This window comes from Prunus dulcis, unplaced genomic scaffold, assembly GCF_902201215.1.
Source record: "Prunus dulcis unplaced genomic scaffold, ALMONDv2, whole genome shotgun sequence".
In the NCBI taxonomy this organism is placed as follows: domain Eukaryota; kingdom Viridiplantae; phylum Streptophyta; class Magnoliopsida; order Rosales; family Rosaceae; genus Prunus; species Prunus dulcis.
In genome coordinates this window covers 1-10,528 of record NW_023010326.1, presented here as the reverse complement: position 1 = coordinate 10,528, position 10,528 = coordinate 1, and the positions used below count along the sequence as shown (strand labels likewise).

At 44.9% G+C, this 10,528-nt stretch overlaps 1 pseudogene; it reads left to right on the top strand.

Annotated features, from left to right (window-relative positions):
* Window positions 1-276: 276 nt before the first annotated feature.
* On the top strand, window positions 277-10,523 carry LOC117613456 (annotated as a pseudogene).
* The last annotated feature ends 5 nt before the right edge of the window (window positions 10,524-10,528 follow it).

The following is a 10,528-nucleotide window of genomic DNA, read 5'->3' as shown; positions in this document are numbered from 1 at the left end:
GCCGAGTCGTTTTTCATTTCATGTATTTGTCCATGGTATTTTTTCCCCAATATTCTGATTATGGTCAATATGTAAACATTACTGTGGAGCTTATAGCATGTTTTCTTTCTTTTGTGGCCATGACTTATGTTCTTGCTAACCCTTTTTCTTCAAATTCTCTAGTTTCTGTCATCTGAAGTCTTTCCAGTCATTGAACTCAAAATTTCTCGCCTAATACTGTGGAATGGCAGAACAAGTCTTAGGAGGCCATACATAAATAGCCACAAGTTGTCATACATGTATATCAAAAGTGTGAAGTTGAAACCTACAAACGACAAGGGAAGAAGGAAGCTCTGTCCCATACAGGTGATTGATGGAGTAAACATGTTTATGCCACCATACCAAATTTACTGCCCCTTGAATTGCACTTGCGCTACCACAATAGTAGGGGTGGACCTTGGCCAGGGTCTGCGAGAATGGATATTAAAAAGTACATAAAGGTTGAGAAGGTTCCTTGACAGGATCCGACCCAATTTTCGCTTTGGAATCCGGGCCCGACTCCTGTGCGTGTCCGACACCTGGCGAATGTCGGGAACGAATGACCTTTTTACCCTTTTTCCTTTTTCAATCTCTTTTCAATTTTTCTCCCGACTTCTGCCGAAAATTCGGCAGAGTCTCCCCTGTATTTTGACCAAACCCAAAATCTTCCACCTGTTAAACAATTTCAAAAATCCTACCAACGGCCAGACTAACTCAACAAACAGATCTTAACTCCAGTTTTTCATGGAACAACAAGATATCAGAGCATTTCTATACAAATTTACAAACTAAGAAAGTTACAACGAGATCCTACACTTCCGTGGTGGGGCGGGAGCTAAGATGATGGCCCGGGCGGTTTCCTTCCTTCTTCTACGGCCTGGGGGCGAAAAACAAGGTTTAAAATTGTGAGTGGACAAAAATAATGTTCGTGAAATCAATTTAGAACATAATAACCCCCGTTTGAAAAACATAGGGATATCAAAGCTACTATTTGATCATAATCAAACTCGAGATAATCATTTAAACATAAATAAACGTAACTAAATAAATGTTCACATACTAGGCAAAAATATATCCGAGTAACACATGCAGAGAATCGAAGATACTGATAGAAATGAGTGAAACAATAACTGCACTAAAAAGTTTTAAAAAGAATCTTTTAAAACTGCCACCTAATTGTACCCCTGTGATAACCGTCAATTCCCTGGCAGGTCTCGGGCGTCACACAGGCTCCCCGAGCCGCAAACTGGTAAAATCAGGGGACTATGATCAGCCTGATCCGCCGGCAGGTCCTCGATGACACCAAGTCAGCTTCGAGTCGCTCAGGCAGGATGCAGGGGACCGTAGTCAGCCTGATCCGCAATCCTGGCAGGTCTCGGGGACACAGAGTCAGCCGAGCCGCAATCCTGGCAGGTCTCGGGACACCAAGTCCGCCGAGCCGCAAATCCTGGCACTCACGGTTCGAGCGTCCCCTAAACTCGTGAGGCAAGTCAAGTGCATTGACTAACTGAAATCGGACCGGATGTCCGTCGACATCGGTCCAACTCTGGGTAATCACCAAATAGAGAGTGGGTACATGGTGGTCTAAAATAACTATCTCTGATAAAATCTAATACCCTATGTACTCTGATAAATCTAAACTAAACTACTATTTTTGGCTCAAAAATCTCAAATTTGTTGCTGGACTAATTTTTATGAAAATAAAGATGTTTTCACAATAAAATTTATGCTATAACACTTATTCAAGATCAAATATAAAATATAATTATAAAAATCTTTTTAAGAAAGAAAAGTCCACTCACAGCTGGTCCGAGCTGGCTGGACCCTTCGAAGGTTCCTCCTGAGGGTTAGCTGGACTCCTGGTGCCTCACTCGAAAGATTTGGTGGCAAAATGAGGGAGAACGATTGAGTGGAAGTTTGGATGAAAATCCAGCAAAAACCACCAGTTTCCGGCCAAATCCCGGCGAGCTGGGGTCGGCGACGGGCCAAGGGAGGAAGGCGGCAGCGAGGCGAGTAGAACGGTACCGACGGCGAGGGTCGCCTTGCCCTGTGGCGGCGTCGGGCGCGATCTGAAATGGGCTGGGAGGCTGGGTCGCGCGACGGTAGAGGGAGAGAGAGAGAGAGAAAATGAGGAGAGAGAAGAGAGAAGAAAGAGATAAAAATCTGACTTTTCCAAATTACCGTTTTGCCCTTCGCGGTAATTTGATCGTATTTTCTTCGTTAGAACTCCGATTTGGGTCTACTTCGTGTCTACGGACTCGTTTCGCCGTGCTCTACGCAACGGCGCAAGCGGAATTCTCAAATTCTTTTCCGATCAAAAAGTCAAATTTTCCCCTAATAAAATATGCGAGGGCAAAATCGTCTTTTGGCTAGAATAAAGAAATCTTAATTTTTAGATATTTTGGTTTGGGTTCTTACAATCTACCCCCCTTAAGAAAATTTCGTCCTCGAAATTTACGTACCTGTTACTCGAAGAGATACGGGTACTGTTCCCGCATCTGGTCCTTAGGTTCCCAGGTAACCTTTTCCACTGTATGGCTCCTCCACAATACTTTCACAAGAGGGATCTCTCTTGAGCGCAAAGCTTGCATCTTTCGGTCCAAAATTTGCACTGGCTGCTCCACATAGGTCAAATCTTCTTGTAGCTCTATCGGTTGCTCCTCTAGTACATGAGAAGGGTCTGGAATGTACTTTCGGAGCATCGAGACATGAAACACATCATGCAGCCGAGATAAATCTGGAGGTAAAGCAAGTCTGTAGGCTACTGGGCCTACCCGCTCCACAACCTCGTACGGCCCAATATAACGAGGACTTAGCTTTCCTCGCTTTCCGAATCTTACTACGCCTTTCCAAGGTGAAAGCTTCAGGAATACCCAGTCTCCAACTTCAAACTGGAGGTGTTTCCTCCTGTTATCTGCATAACTCTTCTGTCTATCCTGGGCTATTTTCAGCCTTTCTCAGATTATCTTCACCTGTTCTTTTGTTCGTTCGACGTCATCTGCCACTTCCAGTCGGCTCTCACCGACTTCATCCCAATAAAATGGAGTTCTGCACTGTTTTCCATACAAAGCATCAAAGGGAGACATTTTGATACTTGCCTGATAGTTGTTATTGTATGCAAACTCCATGAGTGGCAATTTCTCATCCTAGTCGTCTCTGAACTGCAATGCACAAGCTCTCAACATGTCCTCCAGAGTCTGAATCGTCCTCTCAGACTGACCATCCGTCTGAGGATGAAAAGCGGTACTGAACTGCAACTGGGTCCCGAAAGCTTCATGTAACTTTGTCCAGAATCGTGAGGTAAACCGTGGATCTCGATCAGAAGTGATCGAAACTGGTACTCCATGAAGTCTTACTATCTCATCAATAAAGAGCTGGGCCAACTTGTTTAAAGTATAATTTGCTCTTACTGGTAAAAAGTGAGCAGACTTCGTGAGTCGATCCACGATCACCCACACTCCATCATGCCTATTTCGTGTTCGGGGAAGCTTGAACACGAAATCCATCGTCAAATGCTCCCACTTCCATTCAGGAATTGGAAGTGGTTGTAACAGTCCAGAAGGTTTCTGTCGTTCCGCTTTCACTTGCTGACAGATTAGACACTTTCTGACATATTCCGCTATCTCCTTCTTCATAAAAGGCCACCAGTAGTGTTCCCTCAATGTGTGGTACATCTTGGTACTCCCGGGATGCATGGCAAAGGCTGAGCTGTGGGCTTCTTCAAGAATTTCCTTCTTCAGAGCTTCATCATGAGGAACATACAATCTGTTACCCACCATTAGAGCTCCATCGTTCCTCACTGAACAGTCTGTTCTAGTGCCACTCTCCACTTCTGCTCGAAGAGTACAAATTAAAGGATCCTCTGCTTGAGCTGCTATTATGCGTTCCACCAATACAGGTCGCACCTGGAGAGTAGCTAACAATGCTCCCTGCTCATCTACATCTAGCTCAACTCTGTGCTTTCTCAATTCAACCATCAATGGGACGTACCTTCCTCGGAGACAAGCTACTGAACCAGATGATTTCCTGCTAAGTGCATCAGCTACCACATTAGCTCTCCCCGGATGGTGCTCTATGGTACAATCATAGTCTTTGATCAGCTCTAACCATCTTCTTTGCCTTAGATTTAGCTCCTTCTGAGTGAACAAATACTTTAAACTCTTATGATCAGTGAAAATCTGACAGGTGGCTTCGTACAGGTAGTGCCTCCAAATCTTCAAGGCAAATACTATTGCTGCTAACTCCAAATCATGCACAGGGTAGTTCAACTCGTGCTTCTTCAGCTGTCTAGAAGCATAAGCGATCACCCGACCATGCTGCATCAGTACACATCCGAGGCCTTGTTGGGAGGCATCACTGTAAATCACAAAGTTACCACTGTCATCTAGAAGTGCCAATACCGAAGCAGTGGTTAATCTGGTTTTGAGCTCATTAAAGCTCTTCTCACACTCATCTGACCATTCAAACTTAACTCCCTTCCTTGTCAGACGGGTGAGAGGCGCCGCTATCGTAGAAAAACCTTCCACAAAGCGACGATAATAACCAGCTAATCCCAGAAAAATCCGTACCTCCGTAACGCTGGTTGGCTGTGGCCAATTCACTACTGTCTCAACCTTCTGAGGATCAACATAAACACCGTCTGCAGAAATAACATGTCCCAAGAAATTTATCCTGTCTAGCCAGAACTGGCACTTACTGAACTTAGCAAACAATTTCTTCCTCCTCAGCGTCTTCAGTATGAGTTCTAAGTGCTTCATGTGTGCCTTCCGACTCTTGGAGTACACCAGAATATCATCTATGAATACGATAACAAAGCGATCCAAATAACGTTGGAACACTCTGTTCATCAGATCCATAAATGCAGCTGGGGCATTCGTCAATCTGAATGGCATCACCAAAAACTCATAATGCCCATACCTGGTACGGAAAGCTGTCTTAGGTACGTCTTCTTCCTTGATCCGCAACTGATGGTACCCCGATCTCAAATCAATCATGGAAAATACCTTAGCACCCCTCAACTGATCAAATAAATCATCAATACGGGGTAGCGGATACTTATTCCGAACTGTGACTTTATTCAACTGCCTGTAGTCGACACACAGCCTCATGGTACCATCCTTCTTCTTCACAAATAATACCGGAGCACCCCAAGGAGAAAAGCTGGGTCGGATAAAGCCCTTATCTACCAATTCCTGCAGCTGCACCTTCAACTCCTTCAATTCTGCTGGCGCCATCCTGTAAGGTGCCTGGGATATAGGGCTCGTTCCTGGGAGGAGCTCAATAGTGAACTCAATCTCTCGGGAGGTAACCCAGGAAGATCATCCGAAAATACATCTGGAAAATCTCGAACCACCGGAATATCCTCCAACTTTAACTCCTGCTTTCTGGTATCCACTACATGAGCTAGATAGCCTGAACATCCTTTTCTGAGTAACTTCTTTGCCGTCATCGCTGAGATGAGGCAAGATGGGAGTACTCTACGCTCACCATAAAATGTCACTTCAGGGCGTCTAGGGCTACGGAGTACTACTTCTTTCCTGAAGCAATCCACTGAGGCATGATGCTTAGCTAGCCAATCCATGCCCAAAATAACATCCAAGCCCACCATTTCTAGTGGAATCAGATCTACTTCCAAACACACATCCCCCACTAATACTGAACTATCGCGATACACTGTACCAACATAAAAGATCTCTCCTGTAGGTACAGAGATCGCTAACTCATCCCGTAAAGCTGACAGTCTAACATCAGCGTTGTGGGCAAAGCTAGGAGTAACAAATGAATGTGTAGCCCCAAGGTCAATCAGAACTCTAGCAGGAGTCCCAAAAACTGATTAAGTACCTGTAACCACATCTGGTGATGCTTGCGCCTGCTGCTGAGACATATGATACACCCTGCCGGTAGCTCTGGCACGTTTACCTCGTCCCTGCTGCTGACTGCCACCTCTACTGGCAACACTGGTCTGGGCTCCACCACTGGACGAGGCTCCACCAAACTGGGTTCTGCTCTGTGTGCCTGTCTCTCGAGGTGATGCAACAGTCGCTTCACCACCCTGTAACAATAGTGGGCATTCTCTCAAGAAATGCCCCTGTTGACCACAGTGGAAACACCCTGTGGTACCCTGTCTGCAGGTCCCGGTGTGAAATCTACTGCATACTGTACACTTGGGACTTCTCATCCTGCCAGCTGTAGATGGTGGCTGCCTACCAGAACCCCTAGCTGAACTACTGGCAGGTCGGCCCCCAGAACTACCACTCTGGTTTGAGCCTCCACTAGAACTGATTCCTGGTCGAAAACCTCCAAAACTGCGACCACTAGACGATCCAGAACTGTAACTGCCTCTCTTGGATGACCCCTGACTGGGACCACCCATCTCGAACTGTCTTCTCCGAGGTTCACCTCGGGCTCTAACCATCATCTGACTGCTCTCAATCAGTGAGGCTGACATCACCAGATCTCCGAAATTAGTCAGTCGCTGACTAATCACAATGTCTCTGATAGAGGCCTTCAGTCCCCTAGTAAACAGCAGGCACTTTTTGCTTTCATCCTCTACTAACGGTAAGCAGTACTTCGATAACTCATTGAACTTCTTCTCATACTCCAGTACCGTCATAGATCCCTGCTCCAACTGCAAAAATTCCTCCATCTTCAGATTCTGGTAGGCTTGAGGATAGTACTGGCTATCAAAGGCTGCTCTGAAAACTGGCCACGTGATGGCTGCTGGATCTCTATACCTTCTTCTAACCGACTCCCACCAAAATCTCTCATTCCGAGTCAGAAAGAACGTGGCTAGTGTTACTCTACGATCTTGGGGAACGGCCATTACTTCCATGATCCGTTCCATCTTTTCAATCCATTCTTCAGCCACAGCTGGATCACCATCTCCATCAAAATCTGTGGCCCCTATTCTTTTTGCTTGGTCCGCATATCCCAAGGACGGGTCTCTGGGCTGCCCGGCCCGGGATAGGGCCTGTGTCAAAAGCTCCAAGGTCTGCTGGAGATTTGGGTCTCCCATCATCGTGGGCATAGGAGGTGCGGGCCCTGAGGGGCCTCCAACAAACGACTGTTCAACCGGTTCCTGTACCGGTTCTGGGGTAGGGAGGTTCTCTGGTTCAGGAGGAGGGTTCTGTCCCCTCACTCGGGACGACTGTCTCGTCCCCCTACGAAAACCACCACGCTTCGGGCCCATAGTCAACTGAAATAAGAACAAAGGTTCAGTAACAAGTAATAGGTCTACAGGAAGTAAAGCCTATGCTCTGATACCAAGTTGACAGGACCCGACCCAATTTCCGCTTTGGAATCCGGGCCGACTTCTGTGCTTGTCCGACACCTGGCGAATGTCGGGCACGAATGACCTTTTTACCCTTTTTCCTTTTTCAATTTCTTTTCAATTTTTCTCCCAACTTCTGCCGAAAATTCGACAGAGTCTCCCCTGTATTTTGACCAAACCCAAAATCTTCCACCTGTTAAACAATTTCAAAAATCCTACCAACGGCCAGACTAACTCAACAAACAGATCTTAACTCCAGTTTTTCACTAAACAACAAGATATCAGAGCATTTCTATACAAATTTACAAACTAAGAAAGTTACAACGAGATCCTACACTTCGGTGGTGGGGTGGGAGCTAAGATGATGGCCCGGGCAGTTTCCTTCCTTCTTCTACGGCCTGGGGGCGAAAAACAAGGTTTAAAATTGTGAGTGGACAAAAATAATGTTCATGAAATCAATTTAGAACATAATAACCCCCGTTTGAAAAACATAGGGATATCAAAGCTACTATTTGATCATAATCAAACTCGAGATAATCATTTAAACATAAATAAACGTAACTAAATAAATGTTCACATACTAGGCAAAAATATATCCGAGTAACACATGCAGAGTATCGAAGATACTGATAGAAATGAGTGAAACAATAACTGCACTAAAAAGTTTTAAAAAGAATCTTTTAAAACTGCCACCTAATTGTACCCCTGTGATAACCGTCAATTCCCTGGCAGGTCTCGGGCGTCACACAGGCTCCCCGAGCCGCAAACTGGCGAAATCAGGGGACTATGATCAGCCTGATCCGCCGGCAGGTCCTCGATGACACCAAGTCAGCTCGAGTCGCTCAGGCAGGATGCAGGGGACCGTAGTCAGCCTGATCCGCAATCCTGGCAGGTCTCGGGGACACAAGTCAGCCGAGCCGCAATCCTGGCAGGTCTCGGGACACCAAGTCTGCCGAGCCGCAAATCCTGGCACTCACGGTTCGAGCGTCCCCGAAACTCGTGAGGCAAGTCAAGTGCACTGACTAACTAAAATCGGACCGGATGTCCGTCGACATCGGTCCAACTCTGGGTAATCATCAAATAGAGAGTGGGTACATGGTGGTCTAAAATAACTATCTCTGATAAAATCTGATACCCTCTGTACTCTGATAAATCTAAACTAAACTACTATTTTTGGCTCAAAAATCTCAAATCTGTTGCTAGACTAATTTTTATGAAAATAAAGATGTTTTCACAATAAAATTTATGCTATAACACTTATTCAAGATCAAATATAAAATATAATTATAAAAATCTTTTTAAGAAAGAAAAGTCCACTCACAGTTGGTCCGAGCTGGCTGGACCCTTCGAAGGTCCCTCCTGAGGGTTAGCTGGACTCCTGGTGCCTCACTCGAAAGATTTGGTGGCAAAATGAGGGAGAACGATTAAGTGGAAGTTTGGATGAAAATCCGGCAAAAACCACCAGTTTTCGGCCAAATCCCGGCGAGCTGGGGTCGGCGACGGGCCAAGGGAGGAAGGCGGCAGCGAGGCGAGTCGAACGGTACCAACGGCAAGGGTCGCCGTGCCCTGTGGCGGCGTCGGGCGCGATCTGAAATGGGCTGGGCGGCTGGGTCGCGCGACGGGAGAGGGAGAGAGAGAGAGGAGAGAAAAAAATGAGGAGAGAGAAGGGAGAAGAAAGAGATAAAAATCTGACTTTTCCAAATTACCGTTTTGCCCTTCGCGGTAATTTGATCGTATTTTCTTCGTTAGAACTCCGATTTGGGTCTACTTTGTGTCTACGGACTCGTTTCGCCGTGCTCTACGCAACGGCGCAAGCGGTTCTTTTTCGATCAAAAAGTCAAATTTTCCCCTAATAAAATATGCGAGGGCAAAATCGTCTTTTGGCTAGAATAAAGAAATCTTAATTTTTAGATAATTTGGTTTGGGTTCTTACATTCCTGGTGGCCAGTTGGAAGATTTAGTGGTTCGCAAAGGAGTAATGATTAACAAAGATGTTATTGCACCTGGAAAAATGAGAAGAAAGATTTTCAACCAACGCATCATTCTTCTTGATTGGCCTCTCGAATATAAGAAATGCGAGAACCAAACAAATGCTGAGTTGCTTAAAGAAGAAGATTGGGGAGTCCTGCTACAATTGGAAGAAGAATACATCGAGAGGCTATGTGTGCAAATATTGAAGTTTAAACCAGATGTGGTTATCACAGAAAAGGGGCTTAGTGACTTGGCATGCCATTATTTTAGCAAGGCCGGCGTCAGTGGAATGAGGAGGTTGCGGAAAACAGATAATAACCGAATTGCCAAGGCTTGTGGGGCTGTAATTGTTAACAGACCAGATGAATTGCAACAGTCTGATGTTGGTACAAGCGCTGGAATATTTGAGGTTAAGAAAATTGGTGATGAGTTTTTTGCATTCATTGTTGATTGCAAAGAGCCTAAAGCATGTACTGTACTCTTGAGAGGTCCTAGTAAGGATCTTTTAAATGAAGTGGAAAGGAATTTGCAGGTATAATGGTTTTACTTCTTTGTCCCCATTACGTAGAATAAATATATTATGCTGAAATGTCTTATTTACTCCCTTATATCTGGTCATAGGATGCCATGTCTGTAGCAAGAAACATCCTCAAGAATCCGAAACTTGGTCCTGGTGGTGGTGCTACACAGTTAACTGCATCTGCTACATTGAAGCAAAAGAGTTCATCTGTGGAAGGTATAGAAAAGGTAAAAGCTCCTTTCCTCATCCAAAAGTTTGGTATTTCTTGTGTAAAACTCGTCCAAGAATAACTCCTTGTGGAAGTAGAAATCTAAATTGTTTGTGAATAAACTGGCTGTCACTTCACTTCACATGCTCCTTGACATACTTCAGATTAAGAATTACTTGTGGTTTCACTTTACATGCATTTTAATGGAGTTTTATGGCTACACGTGTTTTGATGGTAAAACAGTGGCCGTATGAAGCTGCTTCCTTAGCTTTTGAGGCTATACCACGTACTTTGACTCAGAATTGCGGGGTGAATGTGATTAGAACAATGACGGCGCTGCAGGGAAAGGTTTGAATCTGTTTTGTATGGCTTTGTTCAGTTTTGTTATGATTTGTCATTTCTATATACGTTCTGATGCATCATTATTATTTTGGTCAGAATATGATGCATCATTTATATCCTAACCACAATTTTTTTTTCCATAGCATGCAAATGGTGAAAATGCATGGATTGGCATTGATGGTAACACTGGTGTGATAAC